The following is a 17,667-nucleotide window of genomic DNA, read 5'->3' on the forward strand; positions in this document are numbered from 1 at the left end:
TGTCTGAAAAGTATGCGCAAAGCCCAACTGTCACTCTGCCCAGAAGTGAGTAGTATTCAGGGATACCTTCCCTCATCATTAAAAAAGTGACAATTGTCCCGCCCCTTGGAAGTAATGTCACATCTGTTACGGGGACTTCCAGTGACCCCTTGGAGCCCGTCCCAGAACTGACATAGGTGTAGGTGAGTCAGGTGTGTGGTGACATGGTGTGATGACGTGTTAGTCACATGCCCTGTTGCTGTACCTAGTGCCTAGGTGTATGTGTTGTGTAAAATGGCAGCCGTGCAGGTGTGTGCCATGTTTCTGCACCTAAGAGGACACGTGTGGGCATGTTCATGCCGTCAGAATGGTTGAGCTGCAGTGTGCCTCCTCAGAGGGAGGTGCAGTGGAAGTACAGAGCTGCCACCCACCCTCCCTGAGCATTGCATAACAGCCCCAGAACTGTCGTAGATGTAGGAGGGTCAGAGGGATTGCGATATAGGCTGACCACGTGTTAGGCATGTAGCAATGTCCTACTACAGGGGCAGAGTTATGCGCTATCCCCCCAACAAATGAGTATCCCATTTGACAGCATGTGTCATATTGTAGAGGAATGTGCCATTTTTTGACTCGTAGAATGCATATAAGAGGCCGTCTAAGTAACCTGCGCTAAACCCGGAGCATCTAGCTGAAAGAAATTATTCTGTCATTATGAAGAGATACAACCCCCTCATCAAAAAGGCAGCCTTGGAGGGTGGCTTGAACACTATTGACAAATATTATCAAACCCTAAAACCTTCGGTATTGGTTGACAACGCGAAGCAGGGCACTCCTAAAGACGAGGGGTGCGATGTTACAGGGTTTCAAGAGGATCTTTGCCAGAGGCTTGAAAAGCTCAGCTTCAAGGATTTACAGCAGCTGATATCCCCTATGAAGTGCAACAGCAGCATTAGCGATGCATCAAGCAATGAGATAAATGTTGGAAACATTTTCACCAAAGTTGGCGATGTAGAAGAATCTATTGCACCTCCTAACTCCCCTGTCTATGAAGATATGGGGTTTCTGGACGGAAAAGCATCGGACACCATTATCGTGCAACAGCCACGTCTAAACACCGACGATGGTTACGCATCGATGGATCTGTGCGACTCTCAAGATTTCACAGCCGCCGCAGAGTGTCAAGAAAATGAAGAAGTTAGTAAAAAATATGATGTAGACACCTTATATATATATATATATATATATATATATATATACATCTATATATATATATATATATATATATATATATATATATATATATATATATATATATATATATATATGTGTCTTTTGTTGCCTTCAACCAATAGTATGTCTTTGTTTCTGTTTGAACCGTAGAAAACATCAACAAAAAGCACCAGGGGAGAAGGGTCATCATCAAAGGTTAACAATGTAAATTTTTACTGCTTATGTTGTTCAAAACAGTCTGAAAGTTCCATGAGCTAGAAAAAAGAGCAGCGTAAGAATTGTGTATGTACCTATAATGGCGGCGTTTTCGACAAAAGAAAATATGGGTGTCCCAGAAGACGCTGCATGGCCTATTAAAGATCTTGCAGCGACAGTTGGTCATAAAATTAATGAAGCGCAGCAGGAGGCTAACGAGTGTCTATACGAATCGTACACACCAAGAACAATTCAACAGATATGTAGCAGGCTAGACCAGGTTAGACAAGGTGTCAAAAACTTTAAGAGTTGTTTACAGGATGTCTGAGGAAAAGAAAAATGTACGCCCTTATGTGGTTAAGATCGTAGCAGCAGCGCTCAAAGAGATCCATTACTCAAATGAACCATCTTCAAAACTCAAGCATATGCAGGGATTGTGTACGTATCTTGATAGAAAGATGATAGAAAGAGTTATAGGGAGGCATACGTGTGATGTTTATTTTAAAAATAGAAGAATCAGTCCATTATCCCAGCGAAGACTGTTTTAAAAAACAAAAAGCAGTATCCTGGGTAGAGGGTCATTAAGTTGTTATTTAACGTACATACTTACTCACTTTTAGGATGTGTCTCAGAATGATGAGGTGCAAGATATCTATGAGTTACACCCTGTATACATATTTCATTGGCAGAATGGTATATGTACTGATTAAAGAAAGAATAGCTGAAATACACCCTGTAACTTTGCATTATTTGAACATTTCTGAGCCTTCTACTATGATGATGTGCAACAGCCTCGAATGTATAACCAAATGGTGTATCAACATGTGGATGCCCACAGCTGATAAATATTGGAGCGTGTACAAAAAGCAGGTGCACAAGTTAAGACTTTTGCCAGCGACCACAGTACGCACAGCCTTGGAGCTTCTGACAGATGATTATTTCACAAAGAAGGGTTTAGTATTGTTGGTGCCTTAAACTGTACATACATACTGTATGAGTGTTGTCAGTATACTGTGTGCAAAAAGTTAGAGAAGGGGTGAGAGGGAAGTCGTGTCTAGAGGTATTGAATGCATATCTATAAAAATAGCAAAACTTGTGACGCTAAGGGCGATTAGTGGCATGGCGCATAGTAACATATGTAGCGAGTGTAGTAGTATGTACACGCAGTCAAAAGATGACCTAATGTCCAACAATACCCCTCCATAAGATCTGTATCTAGAAATGTAAAGCATACCGTTTTGTTCTGTGCTAATTGTCTATTTTTAATTTAAAAAAAAAAAACTGGATATCGGGGGTAAAGGGCGCGCAACGGAGGAGGAGAAAGCAGAAGTGCAGGGAGGCGCGACGGAGTAGGAGAACGCGGAAGTGCAGGGAGGCGTGATGGAGAAGGAGGACACTGGAGTGCAGGGAGAGGCACTGAAGGAGGAGGACACCGTGCAGAGTGAAGAAGAAGGAAAAGGACCAAACAGCGGAGATGATGAGGTGACTCGGACCGAGACGACCGGCTCGAGCAAGGACAAAGGAACAACCGACGCAGGTCGTGAAGACACCAATGCGGGACAAGACGAAAAACCCAGCGACGTCCCTGGAGGGACGTGGCTGCTGCAGGTACATTCATGTCTACAGAACCATACGGGGTATTGGTAGAAGTGGGGAGGCGGGAAGGACAACTCGGGAAATGAGAACAAGCCCATTTAAAATAAAGAGGGAAAGGATCCCTGTACACCTAGGCTTGCACTACAGCACTACTATGGCTTGAAAGTTTATTATGTTCACGCGCACCACAAGGTGATTATGCAATACTTTGCCATTTTCTCACACAGGACTTTCCCCTCACACTATTTGCCCGTTCCTCCCAACCTATTTTTTTAATGACAAGATGAGAGAAAGGGATCCACTTATCTCCTTATTCTAGTTCTGTTTTTCCCGGATGGTCCCGCTGACGTTGGAGGTGAGTAAAGAAGATATATACCTAAAAGAAGTAAAAAAAACAAAGGGACATCAGACACAACAAACAGAGGAAACCCAAGACCAAATAAGACAAGAGGAAAAAGGACTATAAAAAGAGATAAAGAAAGAAAGTAGATTAATACCATCTTACCTGTACATACAGAACTTCAAATAAATTAATCCAGTATAAGAACCGGTTGTATCTATTCTTATGCCTTCCACAAATACCCCCAAAAAAACCTATCACAGTGGTGTCAGAAGTGGGATCGGGGTGGAAGACATACAACCACAATTGAAAGCAAACCCACCTTAGAGGATTTGATTCAGCGATTGGCAGAAGGTCAACGACATCTGCAATTGGTATGGGAGGAGCAACAGAGAGAGGCCTGCAACGATCGAGAAACGCTCCCAAATGCTGTGAAAAGCCAAGCTACAATAATAGCTAATAACCAACTGGTACATGAAACCGCAGTACAAAAACTAACAGACAATATTGCTTCCAGGCGCGTTCGTCCAAACGTCCCAAGTTCAGTTTTACAGAAGTTCCAAGAGGGAGAAGATCGAGATGCATTATTTTTACTACTTTTGAATGAGTAGCCACTTCAGCTACATGGCCAGAGGATAGGTGGGGACAACATAAAGCCCCACTACTAACTGGAACCTTACAGGCCGCATATCAGACTGTGAATCCTGGAGATACCACACCTTATCCTGAAATAAAGAAAGGAATCCTAGAACGAGATGGGTTCGATATGGAATACTGTTGTATCAAGTTCAGGAAAACAAAATGGAGTCTTATGGAGAATCCTCGTGCCCTCTATTACAGAATCCAGGACTTGGGGCTGAAGTGGTTAAGTCCCATAGGTAAAGATAGAGATGAGGTGATCCAAATTATTCTACTCTAACAATTTCTAGAAGCCCTTCCCCCACAAACCCGTAATTGGATTTGGCAGCATCCAAACATAGACACAACCACTGCAATAGAATTAGCTTGTGCTTTCCATCGGGCCCCTAAATTCAAGATGGGAACCCAAAAGGGACAGCCCATAGGAAACTGCCTATCCAGTGCCCCATATCGTGCAAAATCAATGAAGGGACCTGAGGAAACTCTCATACTAAGAATACCGAATAAGAATCCTAATCAGTTACCCCAGTGTTATAATTGTGCTGAATGGGGGCATATAGCACGGAACTGTCCCCACAAATTAGACAAAACTGAGCCAATGGAAATTGGGGTCACCAGAGGCAGAGTTCTCTATACGGGCAAAGAAGTTTCTCGCTACATTAAGGAAATGTTAATAAATGGACAACCTACCAGAGTACTAATCGAATCAGGATGTAGTCAGTCGGTGATTCGTGAGAGCTTAATCCCTAAGACAGTATAACCAAATGATGAATGTGTCTGCATTTGTTGCATTCATGGATATATGAAGCAATACCCTTTAGTAAAAGTATCTATTGAATGGAGAGGACAGAAAGAGACTCTTATGATGGGGGTAATACAACACCCAGTAGAAGAAGTGATTATAGGCACAGACTATGACAATTTCCCTAAGTTATTGAACAGTGTCCATGACAAACAGAAACTTGAGTTATGGTGGGATGAAGCTCCTTTTTCCCAAATCTCTATCACTCCAGAGAAGGAAAAACTAAGATTAAATAAAAAAAAGAAAACAGAAGCAAAAATGGGTAACCTGTCTGGTATTTCAAGCCCACCAGACAAACTGGTGTTGCTGACACTACCCCCTTTCCGGATTAGCCAGAGAGACAGCCCTACCCTACAACATGCCTGGGAGACCACTGTAACTGAAAAAAACAGGAAAGGTGGGTCCCTATTTTATTGTCCAGAAAGGTCTGTTATATAGAGTGACCCAACATAACAACCAAGAAAAAACACAACTAGTAGTGCCTCATCCATATTGTACCCAGACCTTACATTTGGTAAACAACCACATGGGAGGTGGCCATTTTGGTAGAGAAAAGATGGAAGAATATCTATTACGACGGTTTCATTGGCCAGGGTTTTTTTTCAGCGACTCGTCGGTTTTGTCAACAGTGCCCTAAATATCAACTTATCAATCCCGGACCCTACAGAAAAACTCCCCTCTTCCCTTTGCCGGTTATAGATATTCCTTTTTCAAGGGTGGGTATGGATTTGGTGGGACCCCTAACTCCCTCCTCAAGGGGATAAATGTATATACTCATTTTGGTGGACTACACAACAAGATACCCGGAAGCCATCCCTCTAAGTAGCATGACCACCAAAAGTGTGGAAACAGGCCATGATAGGGTTCTTCTCCCGGGTAGGATTCCCCAGGGAACTACTCACAGACCAGGAAACTCCATTTATGTCCCGATTGATGTCACAAATTTGGCAAATACTAGCGGTTAAACAAATACACACTTCAGTCTACCACTCCCAGACAGATGGGTTAGTAGAGAGATACAACTGAACCCTTAAAACGTTATTGAAAAAAAACCATATCCGACTCTGGACGAGATTGGGACAAAAAGTTACCCCTAGTGCTTTACGCTATACGAACCCATGTCCAATCGTCCACTGGCCATAGCCCGTTTGAGTTAGTATTCGAACGACACGCTGCTGTACCTCATCTGTAAAATTGTTAAAGCTGATGGTTCCAATATTGCAAATGACGCTAAAGTGGCGATGATCACTTACCTCGTTGTAACCATGTATAATCAGGTGTACATTATCCTCGGTGATCCCGTTATCACGCAAACTGATAACATGTATGCATTTAGGGTATACATTGAGAGTATTCTTAATTACAGCAGCAGTGCCCTGGACACACAGCTTTCAGCTGGGCTCTTCTACAAAGATACTTATGGTCACTTGGAAGCTACTGCTCTGGACAGTCGCAATTAGGGTTTTGTAAAAAGAGCAAGTTTCACCACCGGCAGTAGACAGTTTGGCCTCCTAGGCCGCATACACTCGGACCTTTTCCACCAAGATAAACGACTCGTCAACGGCATTAATCTTAAAATCAAACTAACCCACAACAAGGACGCGTTCTGTCTCATCAGTGGGGATGTTTGTAAAGAGAGTGAAAGTGTCACCAAGCGTCAGACTGGCTCACGCTGAGGCCTTAGAGCTATCAAACTCCAAGTATGCTGTGGAAAGAGTAGCTCTGAAGATATACAGCATTCCAACCGGTACCAGATTAACACAACAGCAAAATGTATCTCTGGTACAGCTGCTGAAACGTATCATAATAGGGTTTGTGGACAATACAGCTTTTAGTGGCCAGTAGACCTCAAATCCCTTCAATTTCAAACACTACGACATCAACTACATGGTGCTGGTACACAAGGGGGCTGTGATTCCTGAGAAACCGTACACAACCAGTTTTGGAACATCTAATTTTATTAGGGAATATCTTGGACTGGTGTTGATTACAGGAAAACATCTGAGGGACTAAGGAGTCGTCGTATCAAGAGAAGGATATGGGTCGGCTACATATTGTTCGTTTTCGATCTGACCCCTGACATGGAAGACAGTGATCATTATAATCTGATAAAAAACAGAAATCTAAAAGCTGAAATAAGTTTTAGTCAGCCCTTGGCTACCAGTGTGAACATGATTGTATTTGTGGTGTTTGACAGCGTCATCCAGGTCAACCATGCCTGCCAAATCATGTTTGAATATCTTTAAAATATTGATCAATGGACACTATGCAGATATGTGAGTTCTTAAGCAGGCATAAATACACAAGGAAATCTTTTTAGATGTTCTTACAAGTGACAGGCGACCGAGGAAGCGGGTGTAGAAAGACAGCGCTTTCTAGTCTTTGACACAGATCTGCATTGCAAGGGTTGTACACACTGGGTAGGAATGTTTTTGGATATTGACAAGGTTACAGTGTTTGACAGTTCAGCGGCGTTCCCCAAGCATAGCATCTGTACAAAATACATATTCAAGTATTAAAAAAAAGCTGCTGGCAGGGTCTAGAATATCAAGATGCGGGTGCAGGGTTCTTTATCCATCACATGTGGGGAACACTGTATATATTTTAGTAGTAAAATGTCTGATGGTATGACTTTAGAAATTTTCAAAATGTATATTCGTGCGATCTTGTAAATAACGGCCGTATGGTTGTGAAATATGTAAAAGAAAATGCAGGTCTACGGCAGCCGTTGTCAAAGCAGAATACGATGTTTGTCAAACGTGAAAGGCCGTCTAATGCTTATATAGTGCAACTATAATTGTCTATAGTAAAACAATTTAAACTCAAATCAGACTATACATTTTCATTGTTCCGGTGGGGGATATGTTAAAAGATGACAGAAGAGTGGTGAAACGATTAAAATGTATTTACTACACATAATTTTAGTACAAGCATTAAGCAAACAAACATACTAAAGAAAATAAATGATGAAATAAATCAATAAATACATTAATCAGTGTAAAACTATACACACCAACAGTGTAAAACATATACATAGGTTAAACAGGTAAAAGTATCAAACATTTAAGCAAGTGTTCCTTTTGGGCGATGTCTTTTTAGGCTCTAAAGGCAGAGGCGATACGTTCCATGAGGGGGGTAGCCGTGGGATAAGTGGGGCAGCGGGCACTATAGGGAAGGGTCTAAAAACACAGGCGTTGAAGTACTTGGAGGGCTGTAATTAGGATCTTTCAAACTTTCAAGCAGCCGTCTGTGTTCAGCATTACCAACAATTGTAGAAGGAGGTTGAGTTCTTCAGCGACCTGTGAAACTGGTCCCAACCTCTAGGCACTTTCTGGAGCGATAGGGTTTTGGAGTGTGTGAACCCTTTGACGAGGTCGTACATATGAGACACAACAATCGGCTGTCCTTTGTAGAGGAATTCACCCCGATCGTTCCACAAGGTTAGATCTTTAGAAACAGACATTTTACTTAGTAACATTTTCGCTGCACCTCTTTTTTAAAAGTTCTTCAACAAAGATGTCTGTGGGCATTAGTAATGGGACTACCAGATGTGAGTCTGAGCATAATAATAATTAATATTTTTGTATATCCCAAGCATAGCTCGTAGAAGTGCCCAATTGTTGCAGCTGTTGGAGAGGTACCAAGTACATCTTTTGGGTGTAATCCATTAGTTCCCCATTAGGAGGTTTGTAATTAAAGGAATCGCTATGCCAAGAAGCGCTCCTATAAAGCCGCCTGACTGTTTTACAAGTATTTTCTTAGAAACGAGGGAAGCACTTTTATGACTAAGCTTCTTGATAAGGTTGCGTTTCTTCTTCAGCACACGGAACTGACTCTTTGATATGGGGACATTGCCTTTTAGGGTGTTTAGGGCAATTTCTAAAATAGCAGCCACTAAGTCGTCCGAAGCCGAGCAAAGGATGGCCTTTCTTTGTTTCGGGCTAGCTGAGACCAGAATTTTTAGGAGGGCTAAATTACGGCGTAGAGGGACGGACATGGTCAGCACCCTATATCATAAGGCATAGAGTGTAAATGTTGCAAAAGTCTTTTTAACAATTCTTTTTACATGATTTGGGTTTGGTCTGAGGTATGTAAGCGACAGAGAGGACGGGTGGGAAAATATCAGCACGTAGTCTGTAGTCTTCTAGAGTGTTGGGTTCAAGTCTACCAGCAGGTACCCGGGAGGTTTAGTGATAGCGTTGTTAAAGGCTTCAAAGAAAAACTGAGGGGCATATTTATGCTCAGTTTGCACTGAATTAGCGTCATTTACGCTAATTCAGTGCAAACCCAACGCCATATTTATATTTTGACACTAGACCCGTCTAGCATCAAAATATTGGTGTTAGTGTAATTTTTTTGGATGCATAAATCATCCTTGCGTCAAAGATATGCAAGGTAGGCGTTCCCATCCAAAAAATGACTCAAACACCCTAGCGGCGTATTTAACCACCCAGGCAAAAATGACACACGGGTGGGAGGCGGAGCCAAAATATGCTGTTAACTCCTATTTGCGTAAAAATTTAATGCCTGGGTGAGGGCAGATGTTAAAATGAGGCAAACATAACAGAAGCAACATTACAACCCACAGGGGAAGTTGGAGGTGATACTGATACAGCTTACTAGATGTCACAGAGGACAGCAACAACTCCTGCACACACCACCATGACAACGAGGCCTACAAAGGTAACGCAGAAGGCAGGAGGGGGTCTTCAGAACCAGGACAACCCTCCTTGGCCTCAGAAACCTGGACATTATTAGGACCTACAGACTCAACCGGCAAGCCATACTACACCTGCTACACCACATTGAGTCACAAATTGCAGCCAACCTGCAGACCCCACACAACATACAACCTATGACAAAGCTGCTTGCAGTCCTGCACATGCGAGTAAGTGGTTCCTTCCAAACAACGGGTGCACCACTTGCTGGTGTCTCACAGATGTCGTTCTCTGCATTCCTGCCAAAGGTGTTAGACGCTATCATCTCCCTGACACCCCACAACATCAGCTTCCCCAACACCCAGCAAAAGCAGCAGGAGAACAAACAGGGGATCTATTAAATCCACGGCTTTCCACATGTGCTAGGTGCAATTGACTGTACCTATGTCCGTCTCGTACCACCTGCAGCAACAGAGCACTTATACCGGAATCGCAAGCACATGCATTCCATTAATGTGCAGGGCATAGTGGACCGCTGTGTGAATATTCATAAACATTTTGGCCAAGTATCCTGGGAGTGTCCATGATGCCTACATATTCCGGCACAGCAGGATCCATGAACAATTCCAGGATGGACAATTTGAAAATGGCCTATTTGTGTGTAATCAACAAATCTAGTAAGTAGACACAACACACCAACCCTGTTGAACACACAAGACCACTACAGTAACATATGGCCAGGATAACACACATATGCAGGTGATAACACATATGCACCATGCTGCAGTACAGCACAATCAGTGCACAACATTAATACATACACCCACATGTATGTAACACATGTGCAAATTTACAGGCACACCACAGGAAGGACAGATGCAGATATGTACCCTTTGAGAACAGCAGAACTATAAACCACTACAAGTGCCCTCAGGTTGCCCACTACATACACATCACACACACTACACCAAACAAAGAATAGAACAGACATGTCAAAGACATACACCATGCCCATGTCATGTAACTTCCAAATAGGCACAGATGCCTCAAGTCATGGCGTGCAAATCACTGCTAAAAGAAATATCAAACACCACACAACTTACACCTATAACAACTGCATCTCATCCACACATACCTAACTTACCTGTAGTGTGCAGGAACATCTGCCTGATGCATTGGCTCACACACATAGGAATACAAGATCAATGCCAATCACATACCATGTGCCAAATGTGTCAGAAGTGGTTCCATACCTACTGTAGTGGAACCTCACATGCAACACTCACTGACACACCACACCGTCATGTCTGTTCCAGATATACTAAATGGCCCAACAGGGGACAGAGACACAGTCGGACAGTGCAGATCATGGATGACATAGTGGGACCCTGTAGGAGAAAACAGGACATCACTGACCACACATGCATTATGCCAAGGGACACATTTGATAAGTAGCCGAGCTCCATCCCATAGCCTGCACTGTCTATGTGTCAACAGAATAAATGCACATTGATCTTTGCTAGTTATGTTGATCATCCTGTCACAATGGGATACACACCCTTGGACACCGCATGGCTGACACAAACATTAGCTGCCACTCAGGAACACCAAGGGAACAATGTAAACACCCACATTCCATAGTCATGGCCTGCACTGTATTTACATCTTGGCAGGTGACCATTTCATAATGACATGAAGCCACATAGTAAATTGGCCATCCTCCCATGCTGTATGTAGCGTGGAAGGGGTGTGTAATGTTTCTTGCTGCAGGTCTGTCACCACAGGATACATACCATGATGATGAAGACTCATATGTAGCTGTCTCCTAAAACCTGAGGAAGTGCCAACAACAAATACCACCCCAGGGGTGCGGTATGCATGTTGCAAAAAGGAAGTAGACTGTGCTATGAACTCAGATGAATGTGGCACAAATGCATGCTGCTCACTGCTGCACCCACAGAAAGAGCCAATTGGCCATCCAAAAAGCATATGTACAGGGCGGTGTACCGTCCTGCACAGATACATCCATCTCCATTAGGCAGCTAGCCAAGTACCCTGGTGCGGGGTAAATAGTGTTGGTGCACAGCGGCACATGAGCAACTGGCGCAGGGGACAACAAAGGGTTGCAAAGTAACATGTCACACATGGGGCATTCTTGCATAGTTGAAATGTTGCAGGACAGTGCAGCCAATTTTGGAGACATGTAGTGCATTCTCACTAACCAATTTCAAAGGCCCTAAGTGTCACACCTCATCTGCAATGACACATGTCAAAAAGGATGGGATGTCCAGGCTCTGTAGTGCTACCATGTTGCCACCACATCTGTCCCCATTGTGAGGATGTGTCATGTCCTCTCTAGTGACAGCACACTGATATAAAGATGCACTACACAACGCATGGTATAGACATAGCGAGCATCAGTGTGGAATCCAAATCATATGTTCCAGGTCCTTGAGCCAAACACAAGATTGTTATGTACAACAACCCAGTGCAAAGGAAAGATTACACAAGGATAGGAACTCACACCAAACCACAAATACCTATGAGCCACAGCCAGCTCTCATTATCAACTGCCATGCTACGTGACATATCTGTTGCAAGCCCTAAAACAAATTACTCCTTTAATCTTTTGCAACGGATCAGGGTCATGCCATGTAGCCATGGATAATGACCCCATTTCCCAACCCAAGCACAGCAGCAGAGCGTGCATATAGTGAGGGACATCGGAGGACGTGGACTATCGTGGAGAGGACATTTGTCATAATGAAGTCCAGATTCATATGCCTGGACATCACAGGAGGCAGCCTCTATTACGCCCCACACATCATCTGCAAGATAATCATGACGTGCCATCCTACACAACATATGTGTGCGGATAAATGTCCCTTTATAGGAGCAGGTAGATGACCTGCCTGAGGAAGAGGAGGAGGATGGTGGAGAAGAAAATTAGGGGGAACAGCACAACACACTCTGGGTTACGCCCCAGACTGCACATTGTTGATAACTTCTTCACTCAATAATCACATAACTCACCTTGTAGATTTTGTCAATAAACACACCACTTATTCAAACAATCCGGCTTTGGTGTCTTTAATCTCTTAAACATATACTTTAGGATTATGAGTCTAACCTCAGGGAGCATGTCACAAACACTAATGTGAAGAGTACTGAAACAACATCAGATGTGAAGCGTAAGAGAGAACTGCTACCATCACACACATCACAATTAGCCTCATCACTTGAATGTGACAACTGAAGGACACAATCTATGAACCACAACATATTAATTACATCCACGTTGCGAACTTGTACAACAATAGCTCATCACACACCAAATAGGAGGTAAACAGGAGGCAAATAGGAGGTAAACAAGGTGGCCACACATGAGGTAGTGGATGTCAAAATATGGTGAGACTGTAATGTTGGAACAGACCACTGGCCACTGACACAAATCAGTGTGAGAGTTGCAATGGCTGCATGGAGCATGTGTGACAAGGGGGGCACATAATTGGTGACAATGCTCAACATGACTAGTCCAGGTATGACAAGCAATGTGAGAAATGGATCCTGCACAGTACATCCATGGGAATCACTCCTGCCACTACCATGGGGCCCAATCCGGTCACAGGGTACACATGACCTCACACTTTGGACGGGCACGTATGTGGAATGCACATCAGAATACATGAGAACATATGCAGCTAGGGCTGCAGGTCCACCGCAAATTAATTTTTATTACAATGCAAAATGTTGTGATTTTCAACTGTCTATTGTTTTCAATACATTACATGGTTGCAATGTAGTACAAGTGTGTCAATCACAGAATGTAACAAATATGTACACATGTCTGACATATGTGTAGTCCAAAAACAAATCATCCATATACTTAAGAGCAACATATGGAGACATTTGTCGGGTACCATTTGCCAGATTGCATTCATCAGCCATCATCAACAATGCCTGAGCTGTGCATGTCGTCTGAAACGTGATGCTCTGTAAGACAACTATACACAGCACATAAGTGAACACAATTCACAATCACATACCTTGACTCTTGCATAGTACTGACTGTCATACATACAGGGAGTGCAGAATTATTAGGCAAGTTGTATTTTTGAGGATTAATTTTATTATTGAACAACAACCATGTTCTCAATGAACCCAAAAAGCTCATTAATATCAAAGCTGAATATTTTTGGAAGTAGTTTCTAGTTTGTTTTTAGTTTTAGCTATGTTAGGGGGATATCTGTGTGTGCAGGTGACTATTACTGTGCATAATTATTAGGCAACTTAACAAAAAAATATATATACCCATTTCAATTATTTATTATTACCAGTGAAACCAATATAACATCTCAACATTCACAAATATACATTTCTGACATTCAAAAACAAAACAAAAACAAATCAGTGACCAATATAGCCACCTTTCTTTGCAAGGACACTCAAAAGCCTGCCATCCATGGATTCTGTCAGTGTTTTGATCTGTTCACCATCAACATTGCGTGCAGCAGCAACCACAGCCTCCCAGACACTGTTCAGAGAGGTGTACTGTTTTCCCTCCTTGTAAATCTCACATTTGATGATGGACCACAGGTTCTCAATGGGGTTCAGATCAGGTGAACAAGGAGGCCATGTCATTAGATTTCCTTCTTTTATACCCTTTCTTGCCAGCCACGCTGTGGAGTACTTGGACGCGTGTGATGGAGCATTGTCCTGCATGAAAATCATGTTTTTCTTGAAGGATGCAGACTTCTTCCTGTACCACTGCTTGAAGAAGGTGTCTTCCAGGAACTGGCAGTAGGACTGGGAGTTGAGCTTGACTCCATCCTCAACCCGAAAAGGCCCCACAAGCTCATCTTTGATGATACCAGCCCAAACCAGTACTCCACCTCCACCTTGCTGGCGTCTGAGTCGGACTGGAGCTCTCTGCCCTTTACCAATCCAGCCACGGGCCCATCCATCTGGCCCATCAAGACTCACTCTCATTTCATCAGTCCATAAAACCTTAGAAAAATCAGTCTTGAGATATTTCTTGGCCCAGTCTTGACGTTTCAGCTTGTGTGTCTTGTTCAGTGGTGGTCGTCTTTCAGCCTTTCTTACCTTGGCCATGTCTCTGAGTATTGCACACCTTGTGCTTTTGGGCACTCCAGTGATGTTGCAGCTCTGAAATATGGCCAAACTGGTGGCAAGTGGCATCATGGCAGCTGCACGCTTGACTTTTCTCATTTCATGGGCAGTTATTTTGCGCCTTGGTTTTTCCACACGCTTCTTGCGACCCTGTTGACTATTTTGAATGAAACGCTTGATTGTTCGATGATCACGCTTCAGAAGCTTTGCAATTTTAAGAGTGCTGCATCCCTCTGCAAGATATCTCACTATTTTTGACTTTTCTGAGCCTGTCAAGTCCTTCTTTTGACCCATTTTGCCAAAGGAAAGGAAGTTGCCTAATAATTATGCACACCTGATATAGGGTGTTGATGTCATTAGACCACACCCCTTCTCATTACAGAGATGCACATCACCTAATATGCTTAATTGGTAGTAGGCTTTCGAGCCTATACAGCTTGGAGTAAGACAACATGCATAAAGAGGATGATGTGGTCAAAATACTAATTTGCCTAATAATTCTGCACTCCCTGTATGTGGATACATTGTTGTCACACATACATACACATGCATGATGTGTATACATTTGCATGCTGTTGATTCTGTAACACACACGTTGGTGTAACAGACGAATCAGACACAAATCACATTGTTTAATGGACTACCACATGTGGCCATACACAAAATGCCAAACTGCAGCCCAGCCCATTCAATTATTATGGTGATACAGGGTGTATCCATTAACAATTGTCAAAATCACGCAATCAGGAATGGAGTAAAAACAAAATGACTCAAATGCGTAAAAAACATCTGCAAAGGCAAACTACATGACCCATGAACCCTTATCGTGATTTCGACCTTCGCACGCATCGCAATGATGATTTACTGTAAAATGGATGCATTAAGGTAATGCGTCAATATAAAAAGACTGCATAAGTAATGCATCAGAAATGCTCACGCTAATATCAGATGTGTCCAAAAAATTAATGCATAACAGAAAATGTGACGCAAGGGCACAGGAAGTGATGTAATAGGATATCCTGTTTACAGGCATGGTACAGTTGGTGTACTTTCACTTTCTCTTTACAGTCTGTCCCTGTTTTGACTGCATGTTTGTGACTTGATGTTGGTGGTGTCTTCCTGCTCTTATTTGTATCTTGTGGTGTCCCTCCTGTTCTATTGTATTTGATTATTTGTCCCATTGTCTGTGAATTTGTGGGTCAACTGTATTTTACCCTGTACCTGTGCTGTGGGATGTCTGTCTGGGTTAGTTGTATAGGTGGGTTAGTTGGGTTAGTTGTTTTTTGGGTGTTAAGTTTCCCTTCCTTACTTCTGTTTATTTCTACTACATTTTTTTTTTTCATCCTATACCCCAGTGCAATGTCTGGTAGAGGGAGGCAGACCAGAATGGTGGAGGAGGAGTTGGGAGGCTTTGTGTGGCTGGTAGCCATTAATGTTGGAGATGGGTGGCCGTGTGATCCAGGGATACTGGACAGAGGCGAGGCGGCTGCGGTGGGGCAAGGTGCTCCACCACCTGAAGAGGGTGTACCACAGCAGTCGCAACGACCACCAGCTCAAGCATCGCTGGGCAGATGATGAGGAATAGTGTCCCTGATCAATGTGAAGTTTATGCTGCCTTTGCATTGCCACACATGGTACAAAATCTATGCAGATCTAATGTGGTTTGTTTCATAATCTTGTTGTGGGTGGCTATGGTTTCAAGGAAATGGTGCTAAGGCAGCATTGTCATCTCATCCACCAGGGACATTGTTTCATCTGAAATGTAAGTAGGAGTGCATGTGCAAATCGATGAAGATAATAAGCTAATTTTCTATACATGCTCCACACAATACTGACACTGATGGTTGTCTGTCTCATTTTAACAGCTGCCTACATGAATAATGACCAACTCTGTGCCTTTCAGAAGAGGGCAGTGCACTATCAGCACAGATTGGCAGTGGAATCTGGGTTCAGGAGGATGGCACGCCACTATCGCTCGGACCGATCCACTGATGAGTGGCGGGCATTCAGCCAAGGGGGATCCACACTACCCACACAGGGTGGGCCAAGCACCACAGCTGTGCCCACAGTGACCAACATAATTGTTGCTCCTGCTGCTGCACCCTCTACTTCCATCCCACAGCCAACCACACCTGCTGCCATGAACATGAGTGCCATCACAGACTTACAGAGGAATGTACACAGATCCTAAAAATGTTGGACTCCATAGAAAAGGAGGTGGAAAAGAACATAAAGACCCTCAAGAACATTAAGAGGAAACTGGAAAGGGCCAACCTCTGAATGGCATGATGTCACTCCTCCCAAGTTTTTTTGTGGGAATTAGGGGGTTAGTTCTAGGTTAGAAAAGGTTAGTGGGTTAGTTAGGATAAGTAGGTTTGGGGTGGGTTTTCTACTTTTTATGTTTTACTATGTGGGTGGGTGGGTAGGAGGTGATGTTGGGTCTTTTATGTGTTTATTAAAAAAAACAAAAAAAAAAAAAATATATATATATATATATATTTGTTTAGTTATAGTTAGTAAATGTGTAGTTTAGGTTATGTTGTTCTGCATGTGTCCTGTGATATAAGAGGGGTTAATGTTTATAGTGTGTCTTTAAATGTGTTAGGTAAGTGTAGCATAGAGTAGTTAGGGTATGTTGTGAGTTATGTATAGTTAGGATGGGTTAGGTTAGGTTAGGATAGGCGTTAATAATTTTCTTTTTGTTTTTTATTATAACAATAAATAATTTCGGGTGCTCCCTTACTTCATGTGTCATACGCTTCGGTCTCAGGGTCTTCCCATGGGCATACAGTGAAAATTGTGTTTATCAACTCCTTATGACTGAGCTGTCACATTGGCAGCTATAACACATCTACCTATCTGTGCATCTGCCATCCAGTATACCCACAACTCAAGGTGACTATGTTGACCATGTATAGGACAGGAAAGTGTGGCAATTCAACTGTCATTGTTTGTTTTTTGTTTCGGAAAGTTGGGCACTCTGGGACATTTTACAACAGCCTATATCTCATTACTATCCTGCTAAACTGACTAGTGGAAATAACAGATGAGGTTGAATCCCTCTGTTTCACACCAATGTATTCTACTGGTACTCCCAG

This window comes from Pleurodeles waltl, chromosome 3_1, assembly GCF_031143425.1.
Source record: "Pleurodeles waltl isolate 20211129_DDA chromosome 3_1, aPleWal1.hap1.20221129, whole genome shotgun sequence".
In the NCBI taxonomy this organism is placed as follows: domain Eukaryota; kingdom Metazoa; phylum Chordata; class Amphibia; order Caudata; family Salamandridae; genus Pleurodeles; species Pleurodeles waltl.